Here is an 18,399-nt window from a genome sequence, read left to right as displayed (position 1 = left end):
CCCCTCCCTCTGAATTTGGGCTGACCTTGTGATTTACTTTGACCAATAGAATGCAATGGCAGGGACATGTGTGAGTTCAGAGCCTAGCCATTAAGATGACTGATAGCATCCACTTTTGCTCTCTTGGGACTCGACTGCCATGTTATAAGGAAGCCCATACTCTCCTGCTGGGAAGAGTGTTCATGTGGAGAAACCTTGGACGATAAGGCACGAAGTGGAAAAAGAGGCCATATAAAACCTTGGAGAACAGAAGTAGCCCAGCTGACAGTCACCTTCAAGGCCCCAGACATGTGAGAGAGGTATTCTTGGATATTCTAGCCCAGCCCATTTGCCAGCTGAATGCAGCCAATGGAGTAACCCTAGCTGGAGCAGAAGGATCACCAGCCAACCCACAGAATGGTAAGAAACATTGATAAAACTATTAATGTTTTAAGCCTCTATATCTTGGGTGGCTTGTTATATAGTAATAGATAACTAAAACAAATAACATTACACTCCTCCCCTTCTATGTCACCATTAGCCTCTCATTTTTTTTTTTTGATACATTTCTCATAGAAATTCTACCCTGTTTCCTTTCGCTGTAGTGTTGAAACCAGTTTTTAGAATGAAGAGCTACAGTTGGAAAATGTTGGTTTCTAAAACTTTCCAATGGGTATGATGTCAGATAACCTAACTTATTATAACAGAGACAGTCTGTCTTTAAACTGTTTACAATCAAATGTACTGTACTTGACATATTCAAATGCATAGAACTTTTACTCTTAAAATTCTTATAATTCTTAAGTAGTCAGTACAAGGAGAGCAAAGCTCCCATTTAATGTAGTCTGTCCCCACTACATGCACCTGAAAGAATCATTTGGGTTTAAGCTGCTCCATTACACAGTTAAGTATATATCTAAATATTTAAATTTTTCTAATCAGAAATGGTTTCTTCCTCTGTCATTCTAAATGTCAGTATTAGATGTTGTAATATTACTTAGGGTGGGTACACTCATCCAGAAAGTTTCTGGCAACATCCTTTTATTCAGTGGCATTTCAAAATAATGTGGCACGATGTTGTAAACTCTCAATAAAACCTCCTGGTAAACATGGAGTGTGATCCTTGCCATTAACGACTCCTGCCATGAAGTAATCCTCATGCTTTTTGTCCAGGCTGAGTTTCAGTGTGGACTCCTCCCAAACAGAACATAAAGGGCATGACCTATTCCTGAAATCCACCGACATAAAAAATCTTTTTTACGTTAAGATTACTCATACAAGGATAAAAGAGTTAAGTCCGACCTCCCAGTACTCTGTGAAAGCAGCAGTGCCTCCGGTAATGTACCTCAGCCTGCCCCGAGAAACCTATTCACTGTAAACCACACTATATTATAAATCCCAATTGCAAGCGCCTACAGTGACACTCTCTCGTAACAGAGCTAAAAGCAGATATAATCCGGCGTCTTCCCAGGGGAGTCTAAAGACAACTTCCCTTGTGAATAGTCAGACATTCTATCGCTGCGCTAAAATGTTCAGCAAGCAGACATGATTTATCCCTTCCTTTTTATAAACTATTATTTCTGCAGTTGTTAAACTCTGAGCAGTTACATATGCCTAATTTCAACTAACTGCAGGCAGAATACGCTGATAGGATTTTGCTCATTCTATCATTCTTGAAGATACCACGAGAGCTGGCTCTCCCTAGCGTTCTGTTCCAAACCCTTTGCTCTTCTCACTTCATGCCAAAAGAGGCAAACTCAAACACCTCCATCTCTAAGCTGGATCAGATCAGTAGCGATCCATTTAAACTTTCCCTGGGCATTCACATATATATTCACAGCTTCTGTGATGACTCCTAAATCTAAATTTCAGACTTAGACCTTGCCTTTGAATTCCAGCCCCTATAACCATCAGTGGTCCGTACCTGGCCACCTGTACATTCCACAGCTGCTTCAAAATTCACACGGTCAGTTATATTTCTCCTCCCATTCTTAGTCTAGGTTTTTCCTATCTTGTTAATGGAATCATCACTTACCCCGAAACTTGAGATTCTTAACTCTCTCTCCCTTACACTCCACAATCAGCCACACCAATTACTATCAGTTCTACCACGAAACACATCCTTTGAACCCATCCATTCCCTCTGTCTTACCTCACTGATGCATCATTTCTTGTCTTGACTTTTACATCTCTATCCCCACTGGTCTCCCTGCCTATAGCCTCACCTCCTCCCCAAACCATCCCCTGCCCAGGACCAAGGGTGATCTTTCTAAAACAGGGAACTAATCCTGAGTGGCAGCGTACTGGAGTGGTTAACTCTGTGGAAGTCAGAAGCTGGGTTGAATCCTGCTTCCATCACTTACTAGCCATGTCATCTTGGGAATGTAATTTATCCTGTCTTTGCCTCACTCTCCTCAGAAGATAAATGGGAATAAAAATAATATCTACTTCAGTTGATTGTGATGAAGGTGAAATAAACATGTATAAAGCTCTTAGAACAATGCCTAGCACACAGAAAATGCAATAGAAATAGTAGCTTAAATAAATGGATGCCACTTACCTGCTTAAAGCCCTTCTCTAGAGGAAAGGGCTTCCTGAGGGAAAGTGACCCTCCATAACCTGCCACCTGCTTCCCTGTCTGGCCTCAGCTCACTCTGTTTACCCCACATAGAAGCAGAGCTCCAGGCATAGCAGATCCTGAACCTGACCTGCTCTTTCATTCCTCCAACGCCCATCTCTCTGGAATACCCTCATCCCCACAGGAGGTAGGAGGAAACTCCTACTAATCCTTCAAGCGTCAAAGGATTAAGTGTCTCTTTCCTTTGAAAGTCCTTCTAGACTCACTCAAACCTAACTACTCAATTCATTTTTGGTTCCGTTCTGGGATCTAGTATCTATCTCTATTATTCTATCTACCACACTGCCTTGCAATTATATTTTTACAAGGCAATTTCCCCTACCAGGCATGCTCGTTCAGGTCAAGGACTGTCCTCATATTCTTAATGGATAGCATAATATCTATTATGGAACACCGGATACAACAAATGTTTATATTTTTTTCTCTCCATTCTTTCCTTCTTCTCCCAACAGTTTTAGTAGTAATAATAATAATAGTAATATCTTACCACTTTAATATTCATAAAACACTTTGAAATACATCATGTCATTTTATTTCGATCCATAGAATAAAACACAAAAAAATGATTCCCACTTTATCACTGAGAAAACTGAGGTCTCAGGAGTAATGTGGTTTCTCTGGGATCATACAGTCATGTAGCCATTACTCAAATCCAGGGCTTGCTATTCCAAATCTTATGTTTTTGCTTTTGGTGGGTTGTTTTTTTTTTTCCTCACAATCAAAGACCCTCCCTTCAAGATGGTCATTTTGTCCAAAATTAATTATATGGCCACCTCCTTCAAAAATACCTCTGCTTTAATGTCTGTAAGATTCATAACTCCCCGTCAAAAAAAAAAAAAGAAAAAAGACAACTAAACCATCTTGTTTGAATCAACAATAGTATTGTTCCTGGTCAAATGCATTTATTTCTTACAAATATGCCTTATAAGCTCTCAGACAGGTGTCATTTTAAAATACTTTGTGTTGCCATAGGTGTGACCCCAATGCCTGTGGGTCCCAGCCAAGGGCACCAGGTCCTTGGATTCAGATAAGGAAGCCTGGTCTGTGATGTCATTTTGTACTTTACAGACGCAGTCAGGAATGTTGACAAACACAAAGCATCTGGTCAGGCATGGAGATTTTTCATCAGATCTAAACAAGGAAGATCTTTCTTGAAAAACATAGTTTTTGGAGACACCTGAAGATTAGGCTCAGAGCCAGCATCACTGGTAAATAATAGTCTGGTGTTTAATATTTTCACTGGGGATTGTTTCCCCTGACACCACAAATTAAATGAGGCAGCCAGACTCTCAGAGCTTGTAATTTTACCAGGCGGGCTATATGTTTAAAATCTAAACAAAAGAGCTAGTCTGCCTTTACAGGGAATTCAAGAAAAGCCAGAATTTAGAATGCAAAAACACTCTGCCCTGTTCCACGAAGGGGCTTTGTACCAAAGCTCTAAAATGAGATTTTTCTCCTCCCTCAGGAGTCCTTCCAGTTTCACGTGTGTGGCAAATGCTAAAAGCCACAGAGAAAACAAGCCTTTCCCTTGGGAAGGAGAGGCTGTATTGTCAAACACAGACCCTTTGGGGTTTGAAATCTTGACAGGCCCCAAACAAACGTGTCTTGTTTTTGTCTCTTCTTTGTAGACTGCAGTGTTTAACTTTTGTAACATGAAAAGATATAATATGATGTGCTTTATTTTATCATTATTTTTGGAAAATTTCTACCCTATGAGAGACTATCTGAAATAAGAATCTAATGTAATTGCTATAAAAGTCCGTGAATACCTAATCCAATCACTGGGTGACATTTATCCCCTCCACTGAAAAAGCAGAATAATGCAAACAAATTCCATTTGTTCTGGGATATTACCCATGAAACTAAGTGCTACTTTCTCTTTATAAAAACCATTGACTGAAATCATACTCTGATTCAATATTTGGCCCAGAACAGCTGTGAAAGCGCAATTTTCTACTGAAAGGTTCTCATCTCACCTTGGGATTCTTAGTTATAAGCAGGCTCCCAAACACATATAGCTATACACCCTTAACACGTAGTTGACAAATAACATTCCATCTTCAAGACTGAATTAATTAAAACCACTAATGTGTTTTAAAATCAAAGTCTATTTACTTGTGTTTAAAGAAGTCGTACTTTGATTGTTATAATATTCAGATGATTCAGTGTTCAAACGTCTATGGTTTTGTCAAGTTAAACATAGGCTTTCTTTGCGATTAAGAAAGGATACCTCTTGCTTTAAAATTTTCTGTATGTATGGCACATCATTTTCTAAATTTGCAGTGAAAGTTAAATAATTATCTAGGTTAAACTAAGCACAAGATCACAAACCAGTGTTTTGCCCAAATTATCCCAACTAAAATTCGCCTCAACCATAAGCTCAAAATATAGTACCGTCTGTCATGATTTTCTTCATCCATGAAGTTAAGATATAAGTGGAGGAGGTAAATAATAACATCTTACATTTTCAAAACACTTATCCACTTTCTAAATTGAACCTCACCAGCAATGCCATAAAAGAGAAAGGAAGGGATCGTTACTTGCGTTTAATAAATGACGAGCTGAGTCTCAGAATGGTGACGTGGCTTCTGCAAGTTCACCCAGCTGGTAAACGACAGAACTGGAAAAAATGCAGTCTATTGTCACTGAATTATGTCATGCTGCCTCTCTTGAATAAGCTTTATGAGTAACCTATAATAATCCACTTGGCTCCAAAACTGCTATTGGTTACCAATCTGCTGTGAATTAACTCTAGCAAAAGTTCTACAAATCTGTTCTCTGGTCAGCATAGGGGGAGAGTTCCTGAGAAGCAGCTATGGAGGACTTATAAACCAAGAGAACATTCTCTGTGTGATTGTTCCACTCCAAGGAAGAACCACACTGTCCCTCCATATGCCTTGGGCTCTGTGGGCTCATCTTTTTCAACAAAATCCTACTCTCTGCAGTTCTACATTTTAATAGTTTCCACCAGAAAACAAATAAACAATGTGAGCTACATGAGCGACAGCTAATACTGAAGGGAAATGCAATGCGTGGGGTTGCACAGTCATTTTTTAAGGTCAGTCAAAGGTCACAGGGGCAATTTCCCATAAGTCATCAAGGCTGGTGGCTATTCAGGTTGTCACAAGCCTCTTCATTATTGTTTCCACCATAAACATCACATAGAGTCAAATATGCAATGAAGCCAATCTTAGAATAATCTGAAAATATTCTGTTTTAGCACATTCAGTGACAGACACATGTAGGCTTACTAAATTATTCTACTCTTCTTAAATTCAGCAAATAATTATTGAGGATCTATTTTGTGCCAGGCTATAAATTAGATCCTGAGGATACATCAGTCTTGTATAGGAGACAGACACATAAATAACCACACTGATTCCTGGTGGATGGTATAACTAAATACTTTGGGTGTGCTTGTTTCCACTTGGGTGAGTGGGAAAGTATCACAGAAAAGATATTATTTGATTTGGTTCTTATAGGTTAAACGTAGTTCAGTAAAGGAGTAGAAAGGGTAGTATTTTATTCCTGCTGCAATTCACAAATGTATGTATACAAATGAATAATCAATTCCCATGGGAAGTCCCAACCTATCTACTGTTGAAATATTTTAATAAAAAAAGAAAATCTCCAGAACAATGTATACAATGGCTTAGTAAATCACAACTATATAAGTGCATTTCACTGTTGTTAATTGCTTCCGGTGAGTAATGAACACTCTATTACATCATATATAGATTCTCAAAATATTAAGGGTATTGAAAAGTTCTTAGCTCTATCCCAGTCCATTGTCATCTTTTTCAATAAGGCATAGAAAGGTCAAGTGTCTTATTTAAAATCATACAGTTAATCACTGAAATTAAGAGACTAAAACTTAGATGCTCTGATATCCAATTTAGTTTTTTTCCCTCTGCAGTACTGCATGCTCTATTATTGTAAGTTGATAGTTTATGGTTAGAGATGTCTTTTGTAAGACATAAGAGTGGTAGTTTGAGGTCAGACGGTCATGTTAGTAAAACTCATGGATGTTGTTATTTATTTTCTGTTTAATATGAAAAGGAATAAATCCCTAAAGAAGAGAACATAGGCAGGCAAAGAAATTCCAAAGGAGAAGGATAGGAATGGAGATAAATATGAAAGACCAAGAGTTAGGATACCTGGATTTTATTGGGAAGTTGTCTTGAACAAGCTGCTTTCCCCCATTCCCTTCCATCCCATCACCTGTAAACTCAAGCCAGTATGGGTGGGGACCATTTACCTGCATATTTTCCTGTCTTAGTTTGTGTGTGAACAAGTGTTGTATTTCTAATTGATATAGATTAAACACCTCCTGGGAACCTTTTTCATATGTGCCCTCAATTATTACTCAAGCCACCTCACACATTTGGTACTAGATAGGCTCCATGTAGAAATGGGGAGACTGTGTTACAGACAGTTTATGTGACTTGCCCAAAGCCACTTACCTAGTACATTACAGAGCTTTAATTTGAACACAGTTGTCCAAGCTTATTGCTTTTTCTGTTAAAAACACCTTTAAACTAAATAATCATTAAAGTCTGTTCTGGTTCTAAAACTGGACTCAATGCAATAAAAAATATGGAAATGCTTTAGAAAATTTTAAGTGCCATGAAAATATGAGGTGACCATAACACCCCCATTAATCATATATATCCATCTGTATGGACCCAAAGCACTACAGATCCAGCCATTGCCTACATGACAGAGTGACAGGGCAGGCATTTTGAGTCCTTTAGAGCCCAGAGAAGATTAAGTCATAAATAGTTATAATTTTTCCTGACCTTTAGAAAGTTGATATCCCATTGAAGAAATTATTAGATTGGAGAGCTCTGAGATAATGGATGTTTAAGCATGTTGACTTCCTTTCCTATAAAACATATAATCTCTGCAGAGATTTGGCCAACTTTAATGTCAACCAGAATATTTATATTTGCTTTGCTTGTCTCAGAGTCATCTGGAAAATGAAATGCCTTTTGTTGACATAAAATCATGGACGTAAATTTACTCTTTTAAAAAGAGCTATATGAATAATATGGCAGTTCCTTTACTTTTTGACTATAAATGGAATATTGTTTCTAAGAAGCATATAGAGATCACCAAGCAACTCTGAAAGCTATTACCAATATTAGAATGAGTTTTTACAGTAGCAATGAGAAGTCTGCAGAATGAAAAGAAATAAAAGCATCAACTCTATTCTCCCATTCACATCCAGAGTAACTATCCCAGAGCAATGTGCCTCCTGTCCCAGAAAACAGATGTCTCAATATCTGTGCTCCAGCTCCCCTTGCATGACTTTCTAACCCCAATGAGTCTTTCCCCTCCTGCCATAGGGTCAGTTCAAATGTTCTTCTCCCTACTTAGAAAACACCTCAGCTTCCTAATTTACATTTTATTCACGCTTCACAACTAAGCTAAATAATACTTCCTTAGAAAATTAACCTGAGCCTTTTCCCTTAATCACTCCCCGTAGCTAAGCCTCATGGCATAACACATTTTACTGTTGTACAATATTGTGAGTTGTTATTTATTTGTGCAATTATTTGATCAGAAGCGATTCCTTCACTAGATTCGGTCTCTAAGAGGACAGGGACTATGTCGTTTTGCTCATCATCACATCCTCAGGCCTAGCACAGTACCTAGAACATGCAAAATACTCAGTTAATTTTTTCTTTGAGAGACTAAATCATTCTCTCCTGGAGAAGACTCCATCCACTCTTGGTCATCATGTTTCATATCCTCCTCCAAACTCTATGTCTGGGGTCTATTCTTAAAGAAACTTGCACACCAAGGAGCTAATGCTTTGTAAGAATAAGACAATCCAGTTCATAATTATGAATATAATATTACTTTTTAAATTGATGCTTAGAGAAAGAATCCAAGAGAAGGGGAAAGAGGCTATGCACAAAGTAATGGGCTGTAGTGTCATCTTAACAGTAATATGAAAGTAACCTTAGCATCCAATGAGAAGAAAACAGTAAAACACAATACATCTATGCACTAGAAAGCTAGCTATACATTAAAATGAATAATTATGAGGATTATGTTATTTCAAAAAATGCTTGAGTAAATAAGGCTAAGTGAATTAGAACAAAACAGAGAAGTATATATTACCTTCTAATGTACAAAGCATATGTTTATGTGTAAAGATTGATTGAAAAAGAATATGAAAAACAAAAGCTACTTGATATGAGAGTGTCATAATCTTACAACCTTATAATAAGATTGTAAATATGGTAAGACTATAATGAATAATTTTATTTTGTTGTAATATTATCTGTATCAAGACAATTGCTTAAAAGTACATATAAAGCAATACTTAAAGGCTGACTGCAGGATATTTTCCACCCCTACTTTAGGTACTTACCTTGAGTATACCATATCATGTTATATGTGTCATATATTCCAGTGTAAAGAACAACTGGGTTATGCCTTTGAATGAAGGCTGAGTACCAATAGGCATCTAGCTTTACTCTTAGAAACTCAGTGATTTACAACTATTGAGTATACTTGGCTAGAATCTAAAATTAACATTGTTCCAACAAAAGATTGTGTCAGCTTCTTGGGATATTACATTCTGCTCCATCACATGACGGTATTGGAGATGGACATGTACTGGCCTAGAATGTAGATGATTTTTCATTCTGTTTTCTTTTTTTTTTTTTTTCATGCCAAACTTCATTCTGTTTTCAGTTGCATTCTGATGACAAATCAGCACCCAAGAGCTACAAGGATCCATCCTCTGAGAATCCCTCTCTGATTCCAGTCAGGGAGTTAATTCATTATCTAACCAGGGAAGCTCTACCCTAAGAGCACTGGTTCACTGAGGCATGCATGGTCTCCTGTGAAAACAAGCAGGCCCCTCTGAAGTTCGTACCAAGGGCTAATATGCTTGTTTATGACGTTCCAGAGCCGTCTCTGAGCAGGCCAACCACGCTACTCCATTCATCCTCAAAACAACTCCACAGATGAGGCATTAGTATTAAACCCCACTTTTCAATGGAAAGAAGTGAGGCACCTTAATAGTTACACAACCTGCCCAAGGTCACAAAGCCAGTAAGTGTCCGAGTCAAGAACAGAACCTAGAGCCCACACCTTTAAAGATCATACTGTGCTACCATGAAAATGTGAGATTTGTAAAACTCTAGAACAAAAAGATGGCAAGTTAGAAAATACCTGCTTCAACTCTATAATGTAAAATTCACATGAATGATAGAGCTTTTTATACTCCCACATGTGCTAAGAAACAAAGACTGTAGAGGAAAAGAAATCTCATTTCACTTCTCCCTCCTGCGGAGTCAGGGAAGTACATATGCTACGACTGTAGTAATGACCCTTGTGTCCCCATCTTTCTAAAGGTACGCTAAAGCACTATGCAATGCCCCCAAAGAATTCACAAGCCCGTGACTTATACTACCAGATAAACTCCACGGTGTGTGGGGTGGAGGCTCTCTGATGACAGGCACTGGCAGGAAAAAGCATCTGGCTTTGCCATCCCTGCTTTACCACTAGTCTTTGTCTTGGGAAACAGCCAGTTTCTGAGTCCCTGTGGGTTCAGCAGTTACAGGTAATGGGAGTGTTGAGTCTCCAGGAGCCCCAGGCAGTGTGCAATATCAGCTACAAGGGCTGGGGCAGTCCCTGTGCTCAGCATTGACTGGCTGTCACAGCAGGGAAAGGCCATACACAAGACTCTCTAACCAGGGACACAAACATCCATGTCATGGACTGATGCTTCTCTGAGGGGAGGGGAGAATAATATACACCATATGAAAGGTTGAAGGTTGAGGTACTATTTTTCACCTCTGTGTCAACCGAAAAGACTGTTAACAAGCTGTTAATAAGTGTGACTTGTGACAAGAGGGTGAGAAAATAAAAAGAATAAATAAAAAGGGAAATATAAAGTTGTTGACAACAGGAGGAAGCAACTGGGCCTGAGGCTAAATACCTTTTTCATCTCCCTGGAGCTGCAGCTTAACTGTGTTCAGAGTAACACAAGCAAGGCCTCAATACAGCGCTGATTTGAGTCCCTGCTGCTTCTGCAATTCAGTGGTTTTCACAAGCAAACAAACACAAAAACAAAAAACCCCAATAATTCACGGTTGAAAAGGAATAATCACTCATCCTAATTAAAACAGAATTTTAGAAACCCTTGCTGGAAGCAGGGGGAGAATTTATTGTAATAATATTCACATTTTTTTTTTCCCTAGAGTCTCGCTTTTCCTTCTGGGTTCTTTTCTTTTGATCCTACTGCTAGCACAACGCCCCAGGAATATCTTACTCTCTTTAGAACGTGCTAAATACTGAACAAATATCCTTCCACTCTTCCTCCTCTCTCAGTTAAGACAGGTGACTATGTTTTTTAAATTTATTTTATTTTATTTTATTTTACTTATTTTTGGCTGTGTTGGGTCTTCCTTGCTGTGCACGGGCTTTTCTCTGGTTGCAGTGAGCGGAGGCTACTCTTCGTTGTGGTGCGCGGGCTTCTCATTGCTGTGGCCTCTCTTGTTGCAGAGCATGGGCTCTAGGCATGCGAGTTTCAGTAGTTGTGGCATGGGGGCTCAGTAGTTGTGGCTTCTGGGCTCTAGAGCACAGGCTCAGTAGCTCAGTAGTTGTGGCACACAGGCTTAGTTGCTCTGCGGCATGTGGGACCCTCCCGGACCAGGGCTTGAACCAGTGTCCCCTGCTCTGGCAGGCAGATTCTTAACCACTGGACACCAGGGAAGCCCTGGTGACTGTGTTTTAAGTTAGTAAAAATTTAGAAAGGGCAAAAAAGGATACAGCAGCCAAATTAAAAAAAGAACTCTCAAAATCAATGAAAATAAAAACAAGTAATTAAAAAATACAATTTCACAAACAAAATTAGTGAAAGTAGCCAAGAATCTTACATAGCCCCAAATGCTTTTTTCCTAAGCCTAAAAAGCTGGTTCCACTTTATATATATCGCCTGTCCTATCTTTCTATCTGCTAGAGAAAAGTATGTGTGTGTGTGGTGGGGAGTGGAGTGGGGGAAGAGGGCAGGATATGAAGAAGAGGCCCTTCCTATCGTATGTGTGATATTTCTGTCCACGGTCTGAATTATCACTGAGTTACATTTCCTTAAATGCAAAATTTTTCCCATGAGAGTTTTGGATGCTCATTGCCCTGGAACTCCACCAACGTCCAGCCTGCGTTCAGACAAATGACAATTAATGACCACTTGTAATCTAAGAACTGATATACTTACTGGTATAAGTTCTATGCTGGGGCCTATAAGAGAACTCAACTTCCTTTTTTCTTTTCTTTCTTCTTTGTATTTCCTTTATTGACATCTCTAGTAGTCAATGCCTTCTCACTTTGTTCTGATTTCCATCTCAAAGGCATAGCCAGCTGGAAGGAGGGTGTTTGACTCAGGCATAACTGCAGACACCTGTTAAAGAATTTTAGGAGGCTTAATTGGATGAAATCACTTTGCACTCAAGAAGTTCACAAGTCACTTCTTTGTGTGTTTACAGCCTACATGATAACCAGTAATAATGTTGTGGAGATAAGAAAGGACAAGATTCTCCCACAAAATTCTCATATTATATTTAAATATTGAACAGATTCACCAGCACTAGAGTATCATGTAAATAAATAAACAAATAAATAAGGAATTAGGATGCCATTCTTATACTGTACTTAATACCTAATCATAGGTTATCTGATTCTTTGTTTTCCTGACAATTTTTAAATTTATTCAAAGAACCTATAACATTATTTCCTTAAGTGCAATTTGTGAACCACCTGTTTTAAAGCCCAAAGGTGCTTGCTAAAAATGCAGATACCTTGACAGCACCCCAGCTGCACTGCATCAGAATCTCCAGTCATGGAATCCAGGAATACGTTGTTTCTTTGCAAGCTTCCTGGTGATTCTTAAGCATGCTGGTGTTTGATGGTTCTCAAACTTTAAAGTGCATGAGAATCACTTTGAGAGGATGCACAGAATGCCTACCCTCACAGACTGGGATTCAGTACTTCTTAATTAAGCTCAGCAATCTGCATTTTCAGAAAGCAACTCAGGTAATTCTGAAATCGGAGCACACTTTTCACAACACTGCATAGTTTCTGAGCATTCGACCAGGCAGACAACTCTACTTCCCGATTCTTTGACCACGGATAGGTCTGTTTTCTTTATCTTGCAAGTCCTGGCCTTTTCCATTCTCTCTCTGGTTCCTTCTGAGACAGGAGGGAAGCTGGCAGGGCACAACTTTTAAAAGACTGACATAGCCCTTGAGGATATGACATAAACTGGTTAGAACCCACAAGACCCAAGATGGCAGAAGATTCAGCTTCCAGTAGACCTTGAGCCTCATTATACACTCATTGTAGTATCAATACACTAGCTAAATGACACACCCACAGGTGCCATGACAGTTCTGAGGCTGACCATAAAAGGCCAAAAAGTGGGCGATGGCCCAATTCCTGGAAATCTCTGCCGCTTCCCCAAAATAGTTGGAATAATCCTCCTGCCCCTTAGCCTATGCAATTACCCAGCCCACAAAAAACTAACCATCCCATTTTTGGGCCACTCTTACCTTCTGAGATGAACTGCATTCTACCTATGGAATGTGAATCTCTAAATAAACTTGCTTTCACTTTACTATGGCTCTCTTAAATTCTTTCCTGCACAAAGCCAAGGACCTCACTTGGTGAGCCTGTCCCTGGGACTTGTCAGAGACCTGGAACATGACCCTCCTCTTCTGCCACATTCCGCAATACTTCTCCACTACTACTTTCCCCCCATCCTTTCCATTTCAGGCCAGCCGACTCTTCAGACACAAGGGCAACTAGGCCCTGACCTGGGTTATTTTCTTAGGGAAGGCTCCTCTAGACCACTCTTCAAGCTTAATGACTTAAGCTGAACTGGAGGTCTCTGCCCTGGGCTGCCAGCTCATCTACTCCCATTTCCAGAAATGTGACTAGTCTTGACCTCAGACTACCCTGTTACACTGCCACTTTCTTACAGCCATTTTACAAGGTGTTTATTCTGCAGCCCTTATTTTATAGATTTTTATTTCAACAGTATAATACTACAACAGAAATTTAGGGGAAAAGGGAAACTTGGAAAAACAATTTAAATAAAATGAAGGAATATTAAAAGTAATTGTGTGAACAACACAATAAATGAAATTAAAAATTCTAGAAGAGATGAATAGCAGAATAACGGAGGCAGAAGAACGGATAAGTGACCTGGAAGATAAAATAGTGGAAATAATTACGGCAGAGCAGAATAAAGAAGAAAAAATGAAAAGAATTGAGGACAGTCTCAGAGACCTCTGGGACAACATTAAATGCACAAACATTCGAATTATAGGGGTTCCAGAAGAAGAGAAAAAGAAAGGGACTGAGAAAATATTTGAAGAGATTATAGTTGAAAACTTCCCGAATATTGGAAAGGAAATAGTTAATCAAGTCCAGGAAGCACAGCGAGTCCCACACAGGATGAAACCAAGGAGAAACATGCCAAGACACATACTAATCAAACTATCAAAAATTAAATACAAAGAAAAAACATTAAAAGCAGCAAGGGAAAAAACACAAAAAACGTACAAGGGAATATCCAGAAGGTTATCAGCTGATCTTTCAGCAGAAACTCTCCAAGCCAGAAGGGAGTGGCAGGACATATTTAAAGTGATGAAGGGGAAAAATCTACAACAAAGATTACTCTACCCAGCAAGAATCTCATTCAGATTTGATGGAGAAATTAAAAACTTTACATACAAGCAAAAGCTAAGAGAATTCAGCACCACCAAACCAGCTTTACAACAAATGCTAAAGGAACTTCTCCAGGCAGGAAACACAAGAGAAGGAAAAGACCTACAATAAGAAACCCAAAACAATTAAGAAAATTGTAATAGGAACATACATATTGATAATTACCTTAAATGTAAATGGATTAAATGCTACAACCAAAAGACACAGACTGGTTGAATGGATACAAAAACAAGACCCGTATATATGCTGTCTACTAGAGACACACTTCAGACCTATGGACACATACAGACTGAAAGTGAGGGGATAGAAAAAGATATTCCATGTAAATGGAAATCAAAAGAAAGCTGGAGTAGCAATTCTCATATCAGACAAAATAGACTTTAAAACAAAGGCTATTACAAGAGACAAAGAAGGACACTACATAATGATCAAGGGATCAATCCAAGAAGAAGATATAACAATTGTAAATATGTATGCACCCAACATATTTGAGGAGCACCTCAATACATAAGGCAAATACTAACAGCCATAAAAGGGGAAATCGACAGTAACACAATAAGAGCAGGGGACTTTAACACCCCACTTGCACCAATGGACAGATCATCCAAAATGAAAATAAATAATGAAACACAGGCTTTAAATGATACATTAAACAAGTTGGACTTAATTGATATTTATAGGACATTCTATCCAAAAACAACAGAACACACTTTCTTCTCAAGTGCTCATGAAACATTCTCCAGGATAGATCATATCCTGGGTCACAAATCAAGCCTTGGTAAATTTGAAAAAATTGAAATTGTATCAAGTATCTTTTCCGACCACAACGCTATGAGACTAGATATCAATTATAGGAAAAATTACGTAAAAAATACGCACACATGGAGGTTAAACAATACACTCCTTAATAACCAAGGGATCACTGAACAAATCAAAGAGGAAATAAAAAAATACCTAGAAACAACTGACATGGAAAACATGACAACCCAAAACGTACGGGATACAGCAAAAGCAGTTCTAAGAGGGAAGTTTATAGCAATACAATCCTACCTTAAGAAACAAGAAACATCTCAAATATCCTAACCTTACACCTAAAGCAATTAGAGAAAGAAGATCAAAAACACCCAAAAATTAGCAGAAGGAAAGAAAGCATAAAGACCAGATCAGAAATAAATGAAAAAGAAATGAAGGAAACGATAGCAAAGATCAATAAAACTAAAAGCTGGTTCTTTGAGAAGATAAACAAAATTGATAAACCATTAGCCAGACTCATCAGGAAAAAAAGGGAGAAGACTCAAATCAACAGAATTAGAAATGAAAAAGGTGAAATAACAACTGATGCTGCAGAAGTACAAAGGATCATGAGAGATTACTACAAGGAACTCTATGCCAAAAAGTGGACAATCTGGAATAAATGGACAAATTCTTAGAAATGCAGAACCTTCTGAGACTGAACCAGGAAGAAATAGAAAATATAAACAAACCAATCACAAGCACTGAAATTGCAACTGTGATTAAAAATCTTCCAACAAACAAAAGCACAGGACCAGATGGCTTCACAGGTGAATTCTATCACACATTTAGAGAAGAGCTAACACCTATCCTTCTCAAACTCTTCCAAAATATAGTAGAGGGAGGAACACTCCCAAACTCATCCTACGAGGCCACCATCACCCTGATACAAAAACCAGAAAAAAGGTGTCACAAAGAAAGAAAACTACAGGCCAATATCACTGATGAACATAGATGCAAGAATCCTCAACAAAATACTGGCAAACAAAATCCAACAGCACATTAAAAGGACTATACACCATGATCAAGTGGAGTTTATCCCAGGAATGCAAGGATTCTTTAATATACGCAAATCAATCAATGTGATACGCCATATTAACAAATTGGAGGAGAAAAACCACATGATTATCTCAATAGATACAGAGAAAGCTTTTGACAAAATTCAACACCCATTTATGATAAAAACCCTCCAGAAAGTAGGCATAGAGGGAACTTTCCGCAACAAAACAAAGGTCATATATGACAAACCTACAGGCAATATTGTCCTCAATGGTGAAAAACTGAAAGCATTTCCACTAAGATCAGGAATAAGACAAGGCCGCCCACTCTCACCACTATTATTCAACATAGCTTTGGAAGTTTTAGCCACAGCAATCAGAGTAGAAAAAGAAATAAAAGGAATCCAAATCAGAAAAGAAGAAGTAAAGCTGTCACTGTTTGCAGATGACATGATACTATACATAGAGAATTCTAAAGATGCTACCAGAAAACTACTGGAGCTAATCAATGAATTTGGTAAAGTAGCAGGATACAAAATTAATACACAGAAATCTCTGGCATTCCTACACACTAATGATGAAATATCTGAAAGTGAAATTAAGAAAACACTTCCGTTTACCATTGCAACAAAAAGAATAAAATATCGGGCTTCCCTGGTGGCGCAGTGGTTGAGAGTCCGCCTGCCAATGCAGGGGACACGGGTTCGTGCCCCCGTCCGGAGGATCCCACATGCTGCGGAGCGGCTGGGCCCGTGAGCCATGGCCGCTGAGCCTGCGTGTCCGAAGTCTGTGCTCCGCAGTGGGAGAGGCCACAACAGTGAGAGGCCCACGTACCGCAAAAAGAAAAGAAAAAAAAAAAAGAAAAAAATATCCAGGAATAAACCTACCTAAGGAGACAAAAGACCTGTATGCAGAAAATTATAATACACTGATGAAAGAAATTAAAGATGATATAAATAGATTGAGAGATATACTATGTTCTTGGATTGGAAGAATCAACTATTGTGAAAATGACGATACTACCCAAAGCAATCAACAGATTCAATGCAATCCCTATCAAACTACCAATGGCATTTTTCACAGAACTAAAACAAAAAAATCTCACAATTTGTATAGAAACACAAAAGACCCCGAATAGCCAAAGCAATCTTGAGAAAGAGAAATGGAGCTGCAGGAATCAGGCTCCCTGACTTCAGACTATACTACAAAGCTACAGTAATCAAGACAGTATGGTACTGGCACAAAAACAGAAATATAGGTCAGTGGAACAGGATAGAAAGCTCAGAGATAAACCCAAGCACATATGGTCATATTATCTTTGATAAAGGAGGCAAGAATATACAGTGGAGAAAAGACAGCCTCTTCAATAAGTGGTGCAGGGAAAACTGGACAGCTGCATGTAAAATAATGAAATTACAACACTCCTTAACACCATACACAAAAATAAACTCAAAATGGATTAAAGACCTAAATATAAGGCCAGATACTATTAAACTCTTAGAGGAAAACATAGGCAGAACACTCCATGACATAAATCACAGGAAGATCCATTTGAACCACCTCCTAGAGAAATGGAAATAAAAACGAAACAAAAAAAATGGGACCTAATGAAACTTAAAAGCTTTTGCACAGCAAAGGAAACCATAAACAAGACCAAAAGACAACCCTCAGAATGGGAGAAAATATTTGCAGAAGAAGCAACTGAAAAAGGATTAATCACCAAAATTTACAAGCAGCTCATGCAGCTCAATATCAAAAAACCAAACAACCCAATCCAAAAATGGGCAGAAGACCTAAATAGACATTTCTCCAAAGAAGATATACAAATTGCCAACAAACACATGAAAGAATGCTCAACATCACTAATCATTAGAGAAATGCAAATCAAAACTACAATGAGGGGCTTCCCTGGTGGCGCAGTGGTTGAGAATCTGCCTGCCAATGCAGGGGACATGGGTTCAAGCCCTGTTCTGGGAAGATCCCACATGCCGCGGAGCAACTGGGCCCGTGAGCCACAATTACTGAGCCTGCGCGTCTGGAGCCTGTGCTCCGCAACAAGAGAGGCCGCGATAGTGAGAAGCCCGCGCACCGCGATGAAGAGTGGCCCCCGCTTGCCACAACTAGAGAAAGCCCTCGCACGGAAACGAAGACCCAACACAGCCATAAATAAATAAATAAAGCAAAACTGTCCACAAGTAAAAATAAATAAACACTATAAAAAAAAAAAAAAAAAAAAAAAAAAAA

The 18,399-nt window shown here is 38.7% G+C and overlaps 1 protein-coding gene across 2 annotated transcripts in view; it reads right to left on the bottom strand.

Annotated features, from left to right (window-relative positions):
• The window catches only part of LOC113629023 (protein unc-13 homolog C-like), a 305,901-nt gene that overhangs the window by 223,380 nt on the left and 64,122 nt on the right, over positions 1–18,399 (bottom strand). For both annotated transcript variants that reach the window (XM_027123065.1, XM_027123066.1), the window contains 2 exons: positions 11,856–12,038; positions 5,158–5,237 (listed from right to left, as the gene is read on the bottom strand). The gene's annotated coding sequence lies outside the window, so the exon portion shown is untranslated. The remainder of the gene's footprint in view (positions 1–5,157; positions 5,238–11,855; positions 12,039–18,399) is intronic.

The sequence above is a fragment of the Aethalodelphis obliquidens genome, unplaced genomic scaffold (genome assembly GCF_003676395.1).
Source record: "Aethalodelphis obliquidens isolate GAN/ISIS:26980383/991018 unplaced genomic scaffold, ASM367639v1 scaffold26, whole genome shotgun sequence".
Classification (NCBI taxonomy): Eukaryota; Metazoa; Chordata; class Mammalia; order Artiodactyla; family Delphinidae; genus Aethalodelphis; species Aethalodelphis obliquidens.
Note: the sequence above shows the minus strand (reverse complement) of the source record. Positions and strands in the feature narration are given on the sequence as shown.